Source organism: Poecilia formosa, unplaced genomic scaffold (assembly GCF_000485575.1).
Source record: "Poecilia formosa unplaced genomic scaffold, Poecilia_formosa-5.1.2 Scaffold381, whole genome shotgun sequence".
In the NCBI taxonomy this organism is placed as follows: Eukaryota; Metazoa; Chordata; class Actinopteri; order Cyprinodontiformes; family Poeciliidae; genus Poecilia; species Poecilia formosa.
This window is the reverse complement of record NW_006800320.1, coordinates 438394-459688: the sequence shown is the minus strand read 5'-3', so window position 1 is coordinate 459688 and position 21295 is coordinate 438394. Positions and strand designations below refer to the sequence as shown.

Genomic DNA, 21295 nt, shown 5'->3' with positions numbered 1-21295 from the left:
CTGACTCATCTTTTGTTAAGTGGTAAAAAGGCACAGGGAACAAGTTAAATATATGAATATGTTGGTAATTTTTTTCCTTAATTCATTAAATGCTAGTGAAATGGAGGCAAACAGTAGTCTGTAGCTAAGCTAATTATGCTAAAAGGCTGATAATCTCACACAGTCTACCCACCTCTCTTGGAGAAAAACTGGGTTATAAATTAACACTCTTGCCTTTTTCTCTCTCTCCCTCTCTCTAATTTGTTTTTGAAAACCCGATTTTATAACTTTTCTTAGCAGCACAGTAACTGGCACAGTCGTTTTGTGGCAGCTGTATTCAGATGCAGCTTCTACTGACTGCAGCTGAATACAGTGTCACCATGAAGCGTTCCAAGCAGGAACAAATCATTTCATGCAGATCCAGGGGGGTTCAGGGCAAAAACAGATGTGTGGTTTTTGGTCTGGGAGGGGTAACATTACATTTTTACTGCTAAAGACAATCTTTGAAAATACAATATGATTAATTTTGTATTTACAGGATCCTGATTTTTTATTTTATTTTATTTCTATGAACAAAATATAAATAATTAAATTGTAGAAGGCCCCCTGCCTGTCAGGGCCCCTAGAATTATCATAATTTTTCAAATAACTTTTGCTCAGTAGATTTGATAGTTAAATTATTTAGTGCAGAGTTCTTAAATTCCAGTTCTGCAGAGTAACGTAATTCAGCTGCAACAAATCTGAAACAGATATTTGGTTATTAGCAAAGATGACAGAACTTAACTACGTGCTGAGGAAGTACTCCATTCATTTGATTCAGGAGTTTGATCAGGGATACATGTGGAAGCTAATGGACACTGGACCCTGGGATTGTAGTTCAAGAAATCTGGTTTAGTGGAATCCAAGAAGAGATCAGTGGTCATCTGACTTATATGTGTTTGCTTAGTATTCACCAACTAATCCTTAAACAGATTTTATTTTATTGGGAGAATGTTTTTGCAAGTTTTAGGTTTTAATACACTTTAAATACCAACATCTATGACATTTTTTGCAGGCTGATGCGGTAAGTTGCTTTGCAGCAAAGTAATATCTGTTAAACTTGATTGTAGTTAACAGTAATTTTCTCTGCAGTCTGAATAAAAACTGCATTCTCAATCTGTTACTGTTTGGTTCGTAACAGCAACAGGCTGGATGCCGTGCGTGTGAATGGACTGGAATTGGTCCGGCAGTTTGACACCAGCAAACGTCGTTAATTCTGCACTCAGAACAAATCTGTACTTGCCTTTGTTAGACGCCCCCGCAGAGCAAGCTTGGCGGCCCCTGCTTGAGGAAGTGGCGCATCCTGTTAGCGCTAACACACTCAAGCACATACACTCACAGTCTCCATGCACGGGCTGCGGCAAGCAATTTGACGCAATGCCTATGTACCGTCTCGGTCTTCCAAGAATCAGACGGCAGTTTTGCTTGAAGCAGTAAACGCACTGAAATGTGGTCAGCAAGATCCTGTAAAATGTTTTGCTTAAATGTGAATCTAGGAAATTTAATTGAATGTTACACACATCATTCGACAGGAAATAAGCCACAAAATAAAAACTTTGTTTTAATTAAACAAGGATTAATGACAACCGCATCGAGTTGAGTTTGCAGATGCAAAATAAGCGTAAAAATGATTTTAGAAATTGTCTTCACATTTAATCTTGCATCCTTGTGTGTTTTGTCCTTGAGGTACGTGTTTTTGATGGATGAGAATCTGACCTTTCACAAGAGTTTCACTAGTACTTGTGAATGTTTTTCCCCACTTTTAACCGTCCGCGAGTTTCCATAGAGTGCTAGCATCTGCATGCGTTTTATCCTTTTTTCCGATCTTTGCGTCAGCTGGGTCATCAACTGATGCTTCAGACCAATACTGAAACCAAGAAGCGTGTGTCTGTCTTATGCTGGTGCTGCTGCACCGTCCGCTCGGGGTGCCTCATCGAATAGAGGGTGGTGGGGGGGGGGACCCAAGGCCGTTCCCAGAAACCCTCAGTGTGCCTCTGTGTGTATGGGTGTGTGTGTGTGGGTGTACAAAGCTATGCAACAGTGTATGAGAGAGAGTCCTCTCTCTCTCCGTGTGTGTTTTATCTGTTTGTGTGTGGAACAATATATGTTTATGGTGTGTATGTGTGTGTGCATGCACACATGTGTGTATGTGGTTAGTCCATTGAATTACACAATCTACTATGCAGTCTGAATCACATCCGGTTTGAAGCCAAAAATAACAAAAACCACAGGGTGACAGAAAAGCAGCACAGCAGGCATCCGCCTACAGGGAGCGAGGAATACATCCATACACTCTTTCTCTCACACACACACACGCGCTCGCGCACACACGCATACGTACACACGCGCACAGACACACAAATGTCATCCAGCACTGATCAGTTGCTGTTTTCCATTAACAACATCTAGAAAAGGTTATTTCTTGGACAAAAAGTTTACATACAGGACAGATAGTGTTTTTTTTTCACTCACTGAACTACAAAAATGTATCAGAATATTGCATAATTTTATGCTAAATGAATGACTGCATAGGAGAAAATGGCAAATGCTTTCCTGTCAAAAAATAATGCAGAAACCTGGGGGAACATGGGTGGTGTTGCGGTGGATGGGCACCCCAATTTATGGAGGTTCTACACAGCTGTCTGGGGTTTGGTTTCCTTCCATACCATCCTCACTGCAGGTCTTCCCCCACCTTCCGTCTGAGCCCACTCTGTATCTGATTACTGTCAATAAAGGCTCACTATAAGATTTTTCACATTTTGTATCATGAACTCTATGCGTCTTTTTGGGATTCCTTTTGTCATAAACTAGCATCACTATCAATAAGAAGTGATTTGGAAGGAAAACCGTGATTTTCTTTTTGCTTGCAAATAATCTGAACTGTAGAATAAATGTTGTATTTGGAACCCATACTCTGATATGCCTGTGTAACAAATTATCTTTATAGGCTCATCTTTTGTGTAATTTAGGGTGATTTAGCACTTGATGGTCTAGTAGACTCTGTTCCATTGGGGACCAAAATTACAGCATTTGTTACATTTTCAGCTCCTGCGGTTCGCGTTCATGCTGCATTGTGTCAAACCAACCAAACTAGTATTAAAAAAAATACTGTTTCTCCTCCTCGCCTGTGGTGGTGCTACACCAAGAACAACTGAAGGGAACATGAACACCTCAGAAGACTGCATGCAACTTCCTTCTTCATGAAATGTAACCAAAAATAGAGTGGCATCAAATTTTAGTGGTTTTATGATTTCTATTTTGTCTTTGGTAAAAGACCACGAGCTATGAGTCCTCCTAGCGCGAGACTAGCACGTTTGTTTGGCGGTCCTAATAACCCAACAGGCCAGACAAGGGAACATTAATCATATCAGCAAGAAGCCAGTAAGTCTGGAGGAGTGAGAGGCAACTATTAGTCATGTGCTCCACATACCTGACCTTTATGGAACTTTTTGAAGTACATGCAAGTCATTATGTGTTTTGGAAAACTAACACTTAACATCATGTCGAACAGACCATTGTCTGTGTGTCAGACAGTGTTGTCAGCGATATAGAATCTCCACAAGGGACTGTCCTGTCTCCCTTCCTCTTCACGCTCTATACATCCAACTTCAGCTATTGCACCTGTCATTTCCAGAAATTCTCAGACAACTCAGCTGTGGCTGGTTGTGATGAAACTGAGTACAGGGCTGCCGTGGACAACTTTGTCACATGGTGTGGGCTGAGCCACCTGCAGCTCAATGTGACAAAGACCAAGGAACTGGTGGTGGATCTGAGAAGGAGGACCAGGATGCCGGCGACCCCTGTTACCATCCAGGGGGTCAGTGTGGACATTGTTGAGAACTATAAATATCTGGATGTCCACATTGACAAAAAACTGGACTGGTCAAGAACACTGACGCTGTGTACAGGAAGGGCCAAAGTCGCCTATACTTTCTGAGGCGGCTGAGGTCATTCAATATCTGCCAGACTTTGCTCAGAATGCTCTATGAGTCTGTGGTTGCCAATGCCATCCTGTATGCTGTGGTGTGCTGAGGCAGAAGGCTGAAGGTAGAGGACACCAACAGACTGAACAAACTGATCCAGAAGGGCAGCAACGTCAGGCAGTTCTGGTGTCAAAAGGGCACAGTGGTGTCAGAGAGCTGGACTCTCTGACAGTGGTGTCAGAGAGAAGGATCCTGCAAGAAGCCCTGCATCTTGGACAGGATGAGACAACGAGTCTCATCCTGTCCATGACGTGCTGGCCGGATACAGGAGCACCTTCAGTCAGAGACTCATTTAACAAAAGTGCACCACACAGCACCACAGAAAATCATTTCTGCCTTCAGTCATTAGGCTTTACAATGCCCAAGCCTGAACTAATTAATTCAAATTTTTTTCTGTACTCATTTATAGATTATTTATTGATTGATATATTTGCATGTGCATGCTTGTTATTTATTTATTTACATATATTCAGTCATTTTGAACTCTCTCATCACTCTTAGGTGTATATATATTTTATAAACCTTGTCTCATACGGCTATATTTGCATTATTGATATTTAATACCTCAGAGGGAGTAGCTTGTCAGCGAATAAGCAATTTCCCCTTGGTGATCAATAAAGTACATCCTATTCTATAATGCTGTGGGAGGGGGAACCTGGTCATACATGATGTGAAGACAGACAGAGCTAAACAAAGGGAAGAGATCTTCAAGGTAAAAATGACTAAAAACGTACGGCACAAGTTCCAAATTTAAATTTTTGTCTTAAATGTGTGGAACTTGTGCAAATGTTATTTATTTTACCTCATTTTAGTTAAGTGTGTGTGTGTCTCTGTGTGTGTCCACTGTCTGGGAACTTATTTGTGGGTTAAAATCTTCTAAAAAAAAAAAAAAAAGATAGCTATGGTTTTGTACCGTATCTATTTCTAAGAATTAATAAAAAGACATTTGAAAGAATAAATGCATGGAACGCATTGAATTGTTTTCCATGCTCTTCACATTGAAGCACTGCTTACAATCTGTAAATCACATCAATAAAATAAATACATGGTTGCAATGTTACCAAATATGGAACAAGGGGGAGAGGTATTGATAAGGAGAAAACGGTCCAAAACTGAAGCAATGTCAGCTTGTGCAAAGAAAAACTGCAGTGTTAGAAACCTGATCAGTCATCCTTCAGATGTAAATTAAAATGAAGTGATACAGTTAAAAACAGCCACTCTGACGTACGCGGTGCTTTTTTTCGGTACTATATGGGGCAGGATGTGGTCAACTGTGTGCTACAAAGTTGCCTCCCACCTGCAGAGATGTGCTTCAGCTTCTACACAACAACTGACACCAATAAGTCTGTAGAAAACTGGAAAGCTGAGACTTTACTCTGTCTCACATTCATATGCCATCATAAGACGCTACGAGGTCAGGTTTCTTTTTTTACTTGAGTAAACATGAATGAGCCTCCTTTTATGTAACATTGAATGATAAGACCCCTAATTTCTTGTAATTAGGGAAGATAGAAGTTTTGGTGAATGCCTCGTACTTTCCTGAACCAAATATCTGGAAAAAAACTGAATTAACACAGATGCAATAGAACGAAAGGTCATAGAGGAAAAGAAGAGGAGGGATCAGATGGGGGGGAGAGAACTGTAATAATGTTTGGCCTTGGTCTGCCAGCGGGGTCCTTCCCCTTAAGAAGCCAGAAGGAATGCAAAGAATGCTGCATGAGAGACAGAGAGAGAGGAAAGAACAGATGAGAGGGGGAGCAGCCAAGGAGGAGAGCAGGAACAAGAAACAAGGAAAAAGGAAAGGAAGAAGGGAAGGAGCCGGGGAATACAGAGGAAGACGACATGATGAAGTTAGGGAGAGAGAGATAGAAACGAGGAAGAGGTTTCTTATCTCTGCTAGGCTAAGTAAACACAAGAGCAAAGAAGATAAAAATAATAAGCCTGGAAAATATTTGGAAAGAGGAAAAAACATGTAATCTCTGCATGTTTGTATTTTCTGTGCTGATGGACATCCACGTGCACGTGTATGTTTACATATTTGAGTCTCTGCCTGACAGATGGAATCGGGGTGTGTGTTACACCACAAAACACAAAATCTTGCCATATAATTTTAGCCTAGTGTCTAGTGCAAATATCTTAGTATACTTGAAATAAGACCAAACTAATTTACAAGTAACTTTTCAATAAGATAGGAGATTCTTTTTAGAAACAACTCCTTAATATTTATAAAAAGTTCCACTGGTAGATTATTTCACTTTTAACAAGACATTATTCCCATAAATCTGTCAATGGAACTTGTCCTTTTTAATCAATATTAAGGGTTGACTTAAAACAAGCTTCTACTTGCTGAACAGTTACTTGTAAATTAGTTTTATGTTATTTCAAGTGTACTAACATTTACACTAAACTAGACAAAAATACTTGGTATCACTCTGTGTTTTGCAGTGTAGTTAGTTTCTGGTAATGTCAGCACTGGAAAATTTTTCACTTTCAAGAAAGAGAAGATTTTTTTCCCTCTTTTTAAGGTCTGCCTCAGCTAGCTGATGAAAGCTGCAGAAGCTACAGGTCTGCTTAAAGTAACAAGTGCTCATAATGCTGTAAGGAAGATTACACGTTTACACATCACGGGTCCGGTCTCCCTGAAAATGTGCTGAAGCCACAAAATAAAACGCTGTAGCGAAGGGATTTAAAATTTCAGGCATTATCTTGCCATAAAGCGTATAATTTCTGTAAAAGCATAAGATTTGTAGTAGCATCACTGATTTAGACATCAGCCTAAACAGCAGCCTTGCAGTGCAAAGCAACACATGTTTGAAGCTGGTTGTTGAGGTTGTCATAGCCTGACCTGCAGCACATGCTACTGTAAATGAGTTCATGTCAGTACAAGCTTGTGATGTTCAACCTAGAGATCAAAATCTGACAGTTTTATTTGATCAACAGGTCAAATGAAGAAAAGTTAAAACTCTTCAACACTGTTCAACTGCAGAGTGTAACTGCTATCCTGAAATCCCTTTTAAAGCTGCTTCATGTAACCTTTAAAAAATGTCTTTTACATATGTTTTTTAAAACTGTCACCATCGTGATGGTTTAAAAGAGATAGATAATCTGTGAAAAGATTAATGTCTTCCACTTCCTCCCTGAGCTGCTAAAACTACGTCCTTTATCATTGGACCTGTATCCATTTCCTCCCTTTTTACCTGTTATTTGTGACATTTAACAATTTATACACAAGTTTATAAGTGCCGAGAAAGTAAATCAAGATTAGGAAGTCAGACATCAATAAAAACCTGAAATTGATATAGGCCAGGAAAAGCCTGATCGGTGCAGATGTTTCACAAATTTCTGCTGCTGGCTGAAATCCTTAGCGCTGTCAATCACTCTCGTGCTCACGCTTTCCGCTTGCTCTTTGCTAAGCTACAGCTGGTTCACCACAACATAGCTAGTTAGCATGGCCACTAAAGATTGCGGATAAAATGGATTTCATGGATGGATAAGTCGTTTTTACTCCATTAGCATAAGGTTGATTGACAGCGCTAAGACCCTCCCCCTGGTTCTGATTGGTTGTTTTTGACAGGGAGTGGTGCATTTTTTCATAAAGCAATAGCAGCACAGGGAGGAGTTGGATGAGATCCTTTTTTTTAACAGACTGTCTCAAAACATACTGTACAAAATAATGGCAGTTTTAATTAATGTAGAAAATATATTTTTGTAAATGTTACATACTGCAGCATTAAAGTGAGTTATAAATAAGATAGGATTGCATTGCATTGTACTGTCCACCAGGAGGATAAAAGGATTAGACTGAAGAGAGTACATGTAAAAACTCTTGGTTTCACACAAATGGTAATTTACAGTCAGTGGTCAGATAGGCTGAAAGTCAAAAACAGAGATGATTAATAATTTATCTATATTTGTTTCGTCTTTCCATGAATCATTACGTATGAAATGGGAACATCATAGCACTTTTTGAAAAATTCAGTTTTTCCCCATCAAAGTGATTTTTGATTTTGCTTGTGAGTGCTGTTAGATATATCAGCGTTTCAAATGAAAGCTACAAAAATCAGAAGCCATTGGAGGATTTTGTCACATTTTTGATTCTATGCAGATCTTTAAATTAATGACCAACAAAAAACTATATTTAAACAGTAATCAAAAACAGACATGTTCCTAAACAGGCTGTGCATTTTTTTAGTGTGTTAAAGCTGTTCCCATGGTGTGTGACTTTGAAGAGATTACCCCCACAGAGGGCCCTGATGACTTGTGCACAGAAAAACAGCAAGTTGCTGACAGACATTTTCCATGACTTTACAACCGTATCATCACCTCTTAACAACGCTCACAAGTTCAGAGAAAGAAATGTTTACCTCTTTTTCATTTTTTTAATCAACCACCACCTAAATTGATCTCAAAAGAGAATTTTGGTGATAACATATCTGAAACTGCTTAATTTTTTATTTGAAAGTATTGTTAATTTTAAGCTAATTTGAACCTGTTAAAAAAAATAAAAAATCAGTTAAACTGTGAGTGAACTCAGGCTCAACATCCACAGCAGAGAAAAAACGAGTGTGTAATGAAAGGCTGCAGATCTTTTACACCCTCAGGATATTTAGAGCTTTTAAGTTGGCCAAAATAAAGCAGGAAGCCATGGCAACCACAAGAAAATCCCGGATATATTTCGGCAGCAGACACCCATGCAGAGAGAAACTCTCAATATTCTAATCGCATCAAAAGTCAGCCCTTATAACACCCACCAATCTGAACAACAACAACCCTGAGAAGCGTGAGCGTATGACTAGGAAACACCCAGACAGGCCTAAAAATATCTCTAAACTCATTCCTCATCTCTCGTTTTCAGTCCTGCACTCTCTAATTCTGTTTTCACCTTTGTCATGATAAAACCCAACAGTAGGAAAGAAAAAAAAGAGATAAGTTAATGTTCCTCTACGGAAAATATCACCTTACCGAAGAGCACATGAATGTGAGAACAGTAGACATGACTAAATGATTATGAGACTAACGAGTATTCAGCCAGAACCGTTGCACAAGGGGAAATTCAAAGTCTCACTGAAGGGGAAAAATTACTTGTTGGAAGCATGTTCAGTTGACACGATAAAACTGATGATGCATTATCAAAATGTGTTTGAAAATGTGGCAATAGTTGCAGGGTACTGGAGCGCTACTTTTCCACAGTGCCGTCCAATTCTAGGGGTTTGTTGTTTCTTGGTGACAAAGTTGTGAGTTTGTTTGGATTCAGGAGGCCTAATTAGGCTGCAAGTGAAGCAACACAAAGTCACATGGACTCACAAGTAGAGTGTTTACAATGCAGTTTTTGCAACCTGTCATCCTTCAGGGAGTCATTTAAACAAACCCAACTGCAGCCTTTGTTCAAATTTTAGCAGAATGCCATGGGAGGAAATGTTGAGCTTCTTTTGCTGAGGTTTATCGGAAAGGGTTTAAAACTTATTTATACTGCAAAAACACAAAATATTACCAAGTATTTTAGGTCTAGTCTGTAGTGTAAATGTCTTAGTAAAGTTGAAATATGCCAAAGAAAATTTACATGTCACATTTCATCAAGATATAGAGCATTGGTCAGAGTAAATATTTCCTTAATATTGATTAAAAGGTAATAGTTCTGTTGGATGCAGATTATTTAATTTATAATTTGGGAAAATGTCTTGTTAGATTAAAATAAAAGGTTTTTAATCCCTCATAGCATATTTTGGCTTATTTAGCTCAGTTGAATTTTTTTAAAGGTTTTATTAGCTCTAGTGGCCTTTTTAGATAGTGAATTGACAGGAAAGTGGGTAATGAGAGAAGGCGGAAGACATGTGGCAAAGGTCACCAGGCCAGGAATCAAACCTGCAGTGATTGGGTCAAAGGATTAAGGCCTCCATATGTGGGTTGTGTTTAACCCCTGTGCTATCACAGCACCCCTAGTTCAGTGGAAATTGTTGCATTTCAACAATATTTGTGGAAAATTATCTTTCTTTTCACGTGATCATTTTTTTCTGTATTACAAAAACATGACATTTCAACAGGAGGGTGTACACTTTTCAGAGATAATGTAGCATTTTAATTCTTTAAAATTAAAGTTAATGTTACAGAATTAAAGTCTTTAATATTTTTTAAAATAAAAACAAAATTAATTTAATTTAATTAAAAAGTTACTTTTTTTATTATTATTACAATTCTACAATTCAACTACAGCAGGTTGAAATGTCTATTACCATAAAAGTTTTATTTTGGAGTATGTCCAAAATAAAATACTGTTTCATGTTTCATTTAGAGTGGAGATGTGTTGCTGCATTAGTTTTTATTTAATAAATGATATGTTTAGACTTGGTCTATTCGTAATGTCTCAGCTGAGACAATTTCACACACTATGCTAATGAACATGCAGTGACACATGTAGGGGTTTTCCATCAAAGCAGTTTTGGTGTCAAAACAAGGATGGTGCTAAACCCAGTTCATAAGGCAATGAAGTTCACACTGAACTGAAAACAAACTGAACTGAACTGATCGCAGTGCAGGGAGACTGTTTGAATGAATCCCATGAGCTGGTTTTCACTGTTAACAGATGTCTTAAAATTTCCGGTCTCATTTGGAAAATGCTGTTTCACACATCGGTTGGTGTTTGTGTGAAACACAGATTGGAATTTTGTGAATGGCGCTGATATAAACAACCAAGCGCAGTCTGTAAATACCAGCTGGTCATGTTCATAAAAACGCTGACTAGTTCCTCCTGATTCACCAGACGGTTTTGTCCTGAATTAAAGTAAAACATCCTGTCGCTTCCAAATTTTCTATCCATAAATACTTAACTGTTGTTGTAAGAGTTCATCTTGTGAAAACAAATGAATGAGTGTGATTCAGTTGATATCATTGATTTAAATCTAATCCAGATTTTTTTAAAGGTACAGTATAATGTATTTTCCAGGCACACTGTGCCATTTTATACAACTATCAAGTAACTACGCAAAAACTGCTATATAGGTCAAATATGGCTTAAAAGAAATCTTACTTTATAATTTAATGACTTGAAATTGGGCCTCTCTCTATTTAAAAAGTCCTGTTCTTTCTGAAGCTCCGCCTTCAGGAAGTTATAACATGGCTCCTCTATTAACCCTTTAACAAAGTTTTTACCAGCCTTGCAATGTGAAGTAGCTCATATTATTAGTTCAGCAAATGTTCAGCAAATGTGCCGTTTGCTAATTGTTGCTGGCTAGTCTGCAGTCTGCAGGAGCAGTAGTCTGGGGGAGCTACGGGGAAGACCTGCTCTGTGAGACAGAAGCTCAGAGGATTGGAAACTGTAACTCAGAAGAGGAGCTGCGTCGTGAAGACGGGGCTAGGTCCATCCAGGCGTTTTGCACAGCTGAATGGTTGCCATGGAGATTAACTGGGGTTTGCGATGAGCCTTTCTGACTAAGTCTACAGGTTTATATCTACCATTCTGGCAGAAGAATATTATTTTCAAGCAAATAAACCAGAATGTATTTAATCTTAGAATCTTCCTCTTAGATGTGCGATGAAAGAAAAATCTTCTACCCTTTACTATACCTCTGTGATTATTTGGTGCTGCAAGAGATCGAATAACTTTGTTGTGATTGGATCTTTGGAAAAGCAACAGATCTGCATGACTTCAGCAGGTGATAGCATTGGACAGAGTCCCATTCCTGTTCAGAGATCTTAAGCAGCCAGATTAAAAAAACTGAAAAACGTAGGAGTGGTTCTGGGATCATTTTTCAACTCAACTGTTTTCTTAGCTCTCAGCCAGATAATATCAATGTTATGTTTGACTATGATTCTAATAAAACAGGGATGATTCATAATCTTCACACACAACCTGTCTGGCTAAGATAAGATGCAGGAAGATAAACTAGCAGGGAAATTTGCCTTGGCAAAGTGGATACAAGTGGATGGTAACAGCATAAAACATCTTTGTGCTTAAATTATACACTATAAAAAGCCTTTATTCCACACTACGAGTTTATTAGGAGATGGAGAACGCCATATCTGTGTCTACTATCTGTCACTGATGAATGATGAACTTGGGTTTTCTCCAGGGCTTTCAGTGAAAGCTTACACTTCTCCTTGCTGTTGTGCCCTCTCTGGGAAACTTTAGAGAGCGTATGAGGGAGAAACAGAGACAGATGACTTTTCCTCGCAGGATATCCTGTTCTAAGTTGAGCTGCTGGGCCTATTCTGACCCCTTGACCCCTCTTGACTCCTGACCCGACCATAGTTTAAGCTCACATCTCCAATATTTCCTAATCACCTCAAATCTCTTCTCCTCGCAAGCTTTGTTGTTGTCTTTGTTTTCTCTTAGGTTTGGTTTTCAGTGGCTCTGATTGGAAAGCAGCTTCAGTCTATTGGATGTAATAACATGGGCAAATCTTTACAATGCAAAAACACAAAATCTTACCATGTATTTTTGCTCAAGTTTCTATTGAAAATCTCTGTGCACTTGAAATAAGACAAAACTAACTTACAAGTAACTTTTCAGGAAGATACATGGGCTTGTTATAAGACAGTAATTCCTTACTGTTGAAGAAAAAAATTAACAGATATAACTGGAATAATATGCCAGTGGAACAAGACATTAAAACTAATAATACTGGAAAATATCTTGTTACATTGGCAGAATATTTCACTTTCAAAAAACAATTTCATCAATATTAGGGAATGATTGACTTAAAACGAGCTCCTATCCTAGTGAAGACTTATTTGTAAGTTAGTTTTGTCTTATTTCAAGAGTACTAAGATATTGTCACTGGAAACTATACAAAAATACTTAGTAAGATTTTGTGCTTTTGCAGTGTAGAATTAATGCACATGGCTGCTCATTTTGTTTGCATGACTATTTTACACATAGTCCAAAAATATTTAACTTTGCCCTAGAATTTTGCTTTTATGATGCTATTTATTTACTGATATACTTTAATAAACTTACAAGACCTTCACAGAACTCTGCATTAAACTAAAAATCACAGTGTAATGCAGTGTTTTTAATTTTATTTATTAGTGTCAGAGTAAATGGGGCCAAATGCAAACTTTTACTGATTTTGATTTGTTAAAAAACATATGTATTTTCTTTCTGCCTACCACACCATGAAGTGTTTCTCTGTCTTGGCCTATCACATGAGATCCCCAAAACTGCAGTTTTTCATTTTAACATGACAGTTACACAAGGCACAGTAAATGCAGAGAAATCCACCACTTGCACTTATTTTGACCATTTTTTCTTTTCCTGTCTGATAAATGACCTCATAAGCCAAACAGCAGAAAAATAGAAAAACACAAAACACACACACACAAAAAAGATTATACCCCTTGCCTGTGAATTCTTTCCTTATTCCGTTCTAATAAAATCCCTAAATTTTATGCTCACATCATAATTATCATTGTTTTCCAACCACAGATGTCATATAGTTGAAAGATTATTTTGGAATAACTTAGTAAGGAAAAATGTCAGCAAATTTTGGACAGCACCAAACATAAAGAAAAATGAATACTAATATAATGCATCCCATCATTTGTTGTGCCGGTTTGTTGTTTTCTGGCTCCACATACATTTAATCCAAGCTGTAAATTGTAAAGTAGGTGCTGGACGGTTGTTTGCGTTTTTCTAAGCTCAATAGCGCCACCCTTGGCCTGTGTGGCCAAAGTTGGCGCAAACAAAACACACTCTGTGATTAGAGAAATAATTAGCCAATCATCCTCTGACCTGAGAGCCAAACCCAGAGGTCAAAGAGGCATAAAGTGTCCTGCTTCCCAGGTGCTTTCCCATAACAACAATAGAAAAAAAACTTTTCAGTGGAGCAACAACATACTGAAGTCATTGTCAGTGCAGAGGTGCTTGTGTATGTGCATGGATGTGCATGTGTGAGGTGGACAGAGTGCAGCGTTTGTCCAGAGGGGCTGTGGTGGAAAAGCAACACTTCCTGCTTCCTCTGGCAAGAGGAAGTGCTACCGTTGATGTCTCCTTATCACTATGGACACACAGGCTGAGTGGAAGGAGGAAAGCAGGGAAGAGGAAGAGGAGGAGGAAGAGGAGCTGAGAGGTAGGTCAAGTAACCTCGACAAAGAGAGGGGACTGAAGAGGCAGTCAAGGTTTATTTTTGTTTGGAAATAAGGAAATAAAAAAACATCTATAGAAGTAGGTGTTGCTTTTTGTTCCTTTCATTTACTTGCTAGTTTATTTTGAAATAAAATGCCTCGCAAAAGTCTTCATAACTTCAAACTTTTTCATAATAACTTTACACCAAAACTCAATGCTTTTCACTCGGATGTTAAGTGATAGAGCAACATAAAGTAGAGTGTATTTTGAAATGGAGGGAAATATGTTTTCTTTTTTTCTTTTTAATTTTATTTTTATAAAATGTGGAATGTTTGCTATTTCTTCTTTGAAATTTCTTCTTTGAAATTTGTTCAGACAAATTAGACATCAATTTCCAACTTTTTCCCACAGATCTTCATTTCTTCAGGAAGGAAATCCATTGAGACGGTTAATCTATTTTAAGTATATCGTGGCCAAGATAAAACAAAAACAAAGTACAAAAGCATCAAATATATTTAGATCTGAACTTTGACTAGACCACTCTAACATGTAAATATGCTTTGATCTGATGCATTCTTTTGCATCTCAGGTTGCAGAATGCTTCAGAGATGCATTTTCTTTATTTACCGCCATTCAACTTTCTATCAAATCTCAACAGCATGTCTGTCCCACACCATGTTGCTGCCACCGTCACATTTCACTGTAGGAGTAGTGTGTTCAGTCAGAATGCAATGGTAGTTTTCTGACACATTGTTTTCTTTAACAATATTTTTATCTTGCCAATTTTCCATGAGGAAGCGCACAATTAATAGCTTTCCTATGGATTTATGACTTAATCCTGCTTTTAACTTCACCACAACCGGCCTGTCTGCTCTGTTCCCTGATCTTTGTGATGTTTTCTGTTCTCTAATACTCTCTAGCAAACCTCAGAAGCCTTCACAGAAAAGTTGGATCTCTAGACTTATTGTGTGTATCCAATTACACACAATAAGTGGTAAAATTATTGGATTTTGGGGGGGTATGGGGGGTTTAACAGAGTACATGGGGCTCAATAAAAATAATGCACGCCATTCCTTTTAGATTTTATTTTGCTTGACATCATTGACACTTCCCTACATAACAATAGGACTTCAGAAGACTTGAGTTGTTGCAAAATTTGGTTAAAATAATCTATGATCTCTTGCCAGGTTCTTTAAAAAAGATAAATATGACGTCAAAGGAACAAAAATGTGGTATACACACATCATGCGCAAGTGTGAAAACTAAACTTTTGTTGTTTTTAGAGGGATTAGGAAGGTAAGTAGCAGTCAGGTCATCAGCACCTGAGAGACTTATTATGTTGGTTTGCTGGCCTGGAGCTTTCAGGTGTGTGCTAGCTCAAAGCCAAGACAAAAATATGACAACAATTAAAGAAGCAATCACGCTTCTAAATTGTGACTTTTTCGTTAACCTTAAAATTGGGCAATTTGACATTTCAAAAATAAATTTGCTTCATGGAAACGCAGCAGTTTCGAAAAAAAAAAAAACAAGTTTTTATGTAGAAAAACTCTTGAAAGGGGAGGTGGTTTTTGGCCCCATCAAAATTTGTGTATTTTGTAAAACTGCAATGGAAACACTCTTTTCAAATCATGAGTCATGTGATCAACAACCAGATGTACTACTGGTAAACTCAATGTAACCAAATGGCCTTCCTTATCCAAACAACATTTTACCGCTTGGCATTATGCAAGAAGTTTTCCTGCATTGTATAGTTTTTGGGGTCAAACTGGAATAGACATAACTCAACTGGGATTTGATATGATAGGACTGAGCTCATAATCTAGTTATGCAAGTAACTTGGATGTGTTAGTCTTATAAGCCCCTTTGAGGTAGCATGTGTTGTAAGTTATTTGAACTACACTTAATGGCCACAGGAACTCAGTATTTGCAGACCTTAAATCCATCATGAACTCTGTAATTCAAAGTATTCTGCAGTCCAAGCCTGGACACCTGGTCCATGTTTGCAGCTTGGTTTTAACTAGATGCATCAATGGGAATATGATTGAATACACGCAAGTTATGTTTTTTTAAAAATGGATAAAGATAAAGTTGTTTTGATGGCTTAAAAGTCAAATTGAAGACATCCACCTGATTTTAAAAAATATCTCCATAAATTCTAAGATATGTTAAAGTTTTTTCTGCTCCCTATTACAGAAATACTCACATTTCTTTGGCATTTATTGTACTGAGATGAACATTTGTTTTGTGTTGATAGAAAGCAGAGTGAATGCTTATCCACACAAGGTGAGTTGAGAAAGAAGCACTGTGTGACCACAAAGGTGAAATTGAAACAAGCACTGCTAGAATCTGGATCCATTTAGCAGAAACAAAGGAAATGTATCATTGTGTAGTTTATTATGAAGAATAAAAAGAGAGTAAACTAGGAAGACATCAACAGAGGGGGAGGGGGAAAGAGATGTTTGGGATCAGGGTGGGGAAGCTTTCAGCACTTGGGGATTGTCCCAGATGGACACAGGCCGCTCCCTCCCTTTACAAACAGCCCCTGACTTCCACTTCTTCTCCTCCCTTCTCTTTCTTCTGTCCATCTCTTTCTCGCCTGACACTTGCAACTCAAGAATTTGGAAACCACTCAGCAGAAAATGTGAACAAATAGACACTTTATGGATAGCTTTTCTTCTGACATTATAGATATTTTTACCCCCCCTAGCCCTCAAACACATGGACCCCCCCACCACCTCAATCTCTGCCATTTCCAAAGTCAACACACCACTAAATGCTGGGCTGACTCACTTCCACTGTGGGTGGCTCTGTTTCCAATTTTCTCACCACCTCAGCCTCTCCACCACCTTGGAGGAAAAGAGGAAGGTTTTGTCCAGAATACACACACACACACACACACACACACACACACATAAAAAAACAGCCAAAGAGGCATGCAAAAAGTGACAAACATTATTTACAAATGTTAAAAGTATGTTTGCACAGATAAGGACATCCCAGAAGAGACGTGGGGGTTAAAAACCATGCATGCATCTCCCACTTCTTTTGGAGTTGTGAAATGCTTGTCGCTGTTTTCCTTCCTATCTTTCTCTTTGGGGGAGCGTGGGAGCGCCCTAAGAGCGCTGCACACAAACCGCAGGGCTCATACAACAGGAGGAAGCCGGTAACTTGAGTAACTCCAACCGGCCAAAGCAAAGGAAGAGAAGGGAGAGAGGTGGACAGAGAGGTATTTTGCATCTTATGCTCCTCTCCAGATAGCAGCACAAACGTCAAATCTGACAGATTTCCAGTTTCCTGCCTTACCAGTTTGCTTTGCGCATCGTGGGGAGTGTGTTACGAAGTCTCATCAGTCATATCCACAAAGCTCTGGAGTGGAGACAAGGCACTCAAACAAGACATTCACAGTGGTCCAGGCGAAGTATCAGTTCCCTCTGGCCAAGTGTTGAGAAAGTGAGGGGCCGCAACAAAAGACGAAGAGGGAGGGAGAGACTAAGGCACGGAGTAAACGAGAGAGCGAAACAGAGAGAGGGAGAGAGAGAGAAAGAGATTAACCTCAGAAGATGGGTGGACTCTCTCCCTCCCTCCCTTCCTCACACACATGCAAACACGCACACACATCAAGCTGGTTTGCTGACTTCTTGTGTTTTCTCTCATGTGCCAAGAGGAGGTAGAGAAAAAGAATAGCGAGACCAAAGAGTATGTGTGTTCACAGTCATGAATGTGTGTTTGCATGTGTGTATGCGTGTACGTGCGTGCGTGCGTGCATGCGTGCGTGCGTGTGTGCGTGCGTGTGTGTGTTAAGGTAGGAGGGACTGGCTGGCACAAGTCCAAAGACAGCCAGCCTGGTAGAAAGACAATAGCAGGAAACACTATATCAGAAGGAGGCTAAATACCAGCACAAAAATAATTAACAGACAGTGAAAAAAACAATGACATCCGCAGTGGAAAACAGAGTTTGCAGTCTGTGCTCAACAACGATACTGGAAACATCCAGGAGGTTATTCTTATTCCCACTGTTGTTACCACTGGATGTTGAAATACCATTTCAGGAAAAAATATAACTGTTTAAGTGTTAATCACAAGATGAAAGCGCTGGTATTAGGTTCACAAGTGTGAAACGTCGAGGCATTCCTAAAGAAGCACGCAATGGATAACTGATATAGTTTCTCAAGGTGTTGAAGGATATAATTTTGGTTATTTGACTGGATTTTAAGCTTAGAATGTACATTTACAAAGGGGTGGAGGTTGGGGCCATTCCAGAAGGTTCATGCTAGCCTGTTTCATCCATTCTAAAATCAGCTTTGATGAGTGTTAGGGATTATTGGCCTGATAAAACAACCATTTGTGCTCATTCCTCTCTACCTGTTGATTTTAAGTTTAGTTACCGTGAATCCCCAGTATTCATGGTGACCACAGCTGCCTGTGAAGAGCTAAAATTTGTGAATTCTTGAGTCCTCCCTCTAAAAACACTTATAACTGCCCACTTTAATAATTCAAACACCAAGTATACCTTAATATGCATTAATACGCTAAGTGGAAACCATCATGGTGCTACCACAAAAGCTAACATCCACTGGTTTCCTTATCACCAATCTTCAGGGTACAGCCAATCAACACCAAGCAAAATGAATGGCACTCGGGAATTGGCTGGATTTTAGCTTCCTTTTTCTTTCAAATATTTTCCGCAAATATTTAGGAGTTACATTCTACAGAAAAATCCACAAGTACTGGAATGAAAGCTTTTTGTCCAAAGCACCAGTTCAGAATTTGCAACTTAACAAACCCTTATTACACCACTACCATGCTTTACAGTATGGTAGTGGTGTAATAAGCGGTATTTGACTGTCATGGTCAAATAGTTTATTCCGTGTCTCATCTGGCCATAAAACTTTCCATCAAAAGGGCAATTGGGTTGTCCATGTGGGCAGATGCAAATATCAGTCCAAGTTGAAGATTTGAATGTTGGAGTAGGAAATTCTTCCTTGATTAGCACACTTTTAGTCCTTGTTTATGGCAAACTTGTTTCACTGTGGACAGTGACACTGGTATTCCTGCATCTTCCAGTTTTTGATAAGCAAACGTTATGATAATCTTCCTGGACATCATATCTGATTTCCTTTCAACTAGCTTAAAACGGTGACAGTATGGATGAGATTTTTATAATGTGGGCACATTTTGTTTTGTGACAACTGGACACCAATATTAAGCAACATAAAAAAAATAAGCTTCTGGATAACCCTGACATTAACCCTATGAAAAATTCTCATGTCCACGAGTGGTCAAATTTCCAGTCAGAATTACAAACACATTTCAGCCTTTATGTAGTGGAGAAAATCAACAATAAATTTGCACCTGTGCTCCCAATGTTAATTTCTGAAAAGCCTTTGTTGCATTAACAGTCCATCCTCCCAAAAACTTTTGAAATTAGTTATTAAAAGTCCAACATTTTAAAGAAATGCTAAGACTATGTAAATGTCTGACTGGAACTGAGTAACGGTATGTGAAGTTAAGCATTTGTAACATGTTGTTTGGTGTTCCTTGATGTGATATTTTCAGATTAATTGGGAGTAGTATGACTGAACTTATCTTTGATAAAGAAGAAACTTATATTTTAATGTTATTTAAAAATCCTTTGTTATCACAAGAAAGGCAACCTTTCCAAGGAAAATAATTAAATACTCAATTGCATCGACTCAATGGGCTTCAGTACATTTCTGTGCCTCTGTAGGAAAAAATGTCAAAAATAGTTTTTAACCGTTTTGCACATTCTTGTTCATATTTGTGTCACCATCAGGCTCACCCAAACACCATTTCAAGTATTCCCTGTGCAATCAGTTGGTCATGACTTCCACACATACCTCACTACTACCCACCCACAAACACAGTTATAACCATGTCTACTGATAAGGGCAGCTTGCCCCAGTGGTTACTGGCTGTCTAAGCTCCGACCACAGTGACTTACAATGGCCTTGTATCCTGAGCCTGCACTGATTACACTCACAAGGAGCTGTTATACACTCCACTAATTCAATTTACTGCCCTGGAGGTCAACCTTTGTGTATCTTTGAGAATGTGTATCAGAGTGAACAAAAAGTTAGAACAAGATGTTTACTTAAGAACCGGCTAGCATTTTATGAATGTATGAGTTCTTAGGTAGCATATGAAGTCTGATGTTGTTTGTCAGATATTTGACTATCACCTGGAAATCAAATACAGCCTGTCAGTATTAGTGACTCTATTTCTAATGGTGTAGAACAGGGGTGCCCAAACTTTTTGAGAGCAAGATCTACTTTTTCTCTCACCAGCTGCCTGAGATCTACCTCATGACACAAAGACATAAAAATTGCAAATTAAACTCTATTGACTTATTTTATTTGCAAATATACATCAGTTATAGCAGAAATAATAAAGTGACAGAAAACCTAACGCAGTTTCTTCCTCAGTGAGATTCTGACACTGGTAGGACGTTACTGGTTTCTCAGTCAGAAGCTGGTTGCAAACCTGACACCAGCAGGTGTCAGTCATGGTAGATCTGAAATTTGATTTGATGACCTCAATATGAGAAACTACAGACTGATAGGAGGAACCAAAGAGCCCGTAAAGGTAAAGGCAAATCTTCTGAAGTCAGGATATAATTAATTTAATTTCACATAATTATCACGGTAGAATTTGTTAAAACTTAATGAAATACATTGTCCTATTTGATGTTTGTTGTGACGTATACTCACAAACAAATGAGGTAATTAGTCCAAGTTTGTCGTTTATTGAATGTTCAGAAACTACAGCGGGTGTAATGAGCCACAGCAAAGGTAAACAAAGGTAAAACAACACGAACAGACGATCAACTCAAAACCACTCCTACCTTTTTACTCTCTGTCTCTTTGTCGTTTAAGCACACCCGTTGTCGTGGCAATCACCTGCACCCCGCAAGCTGAGCAGAGATTACTTTAAAAACACAACATTCAGCTTGATATTTATTTCTCGATTATTAATAAGCCTCTCATGAACAAAGAGGTGGTTGAGTAGCTAATTTAAACTCCTGCTCTGCAGAGTTGTGAGTCTTAGTTGACTCATGTATAATTTAGGGTACAGAGAATCGTACTCTCTGTACCCTAAATTACAGGGTACAGAGAGTATCCTGCACTCTCTGTACTCTGTACAGATTGTTACTGTGCAGTCAGTGCAATCATATGTTATTGATTGTACATTTTTCAGTTGTGCTTTTAACTGAGTA

At 38.6% G+C, this 21295-nt stretch overlaps 1 protein-coding gene across 1 annotated transcript in view; it reads right to left on the bottom strand.

The window, feature by feature from the left end:
- hdac7a (histone deacetylase 7a) overlaps positions 1-17561 on the bottom strand; it is a 105813-nt gene extending 88252 nt beyond the window's left edge. The window contains exon 1 of the mRNA XM_007575574.2: positions 17365-17561. The gene's annotated coding sequence lies outside the window, so the exon portion shown is untranslated. The remainder of the gene's footprint in view (positions 1-17364) is intronic.
- Positions 17562-21295: the final 3734 nt, after the last annotated feature.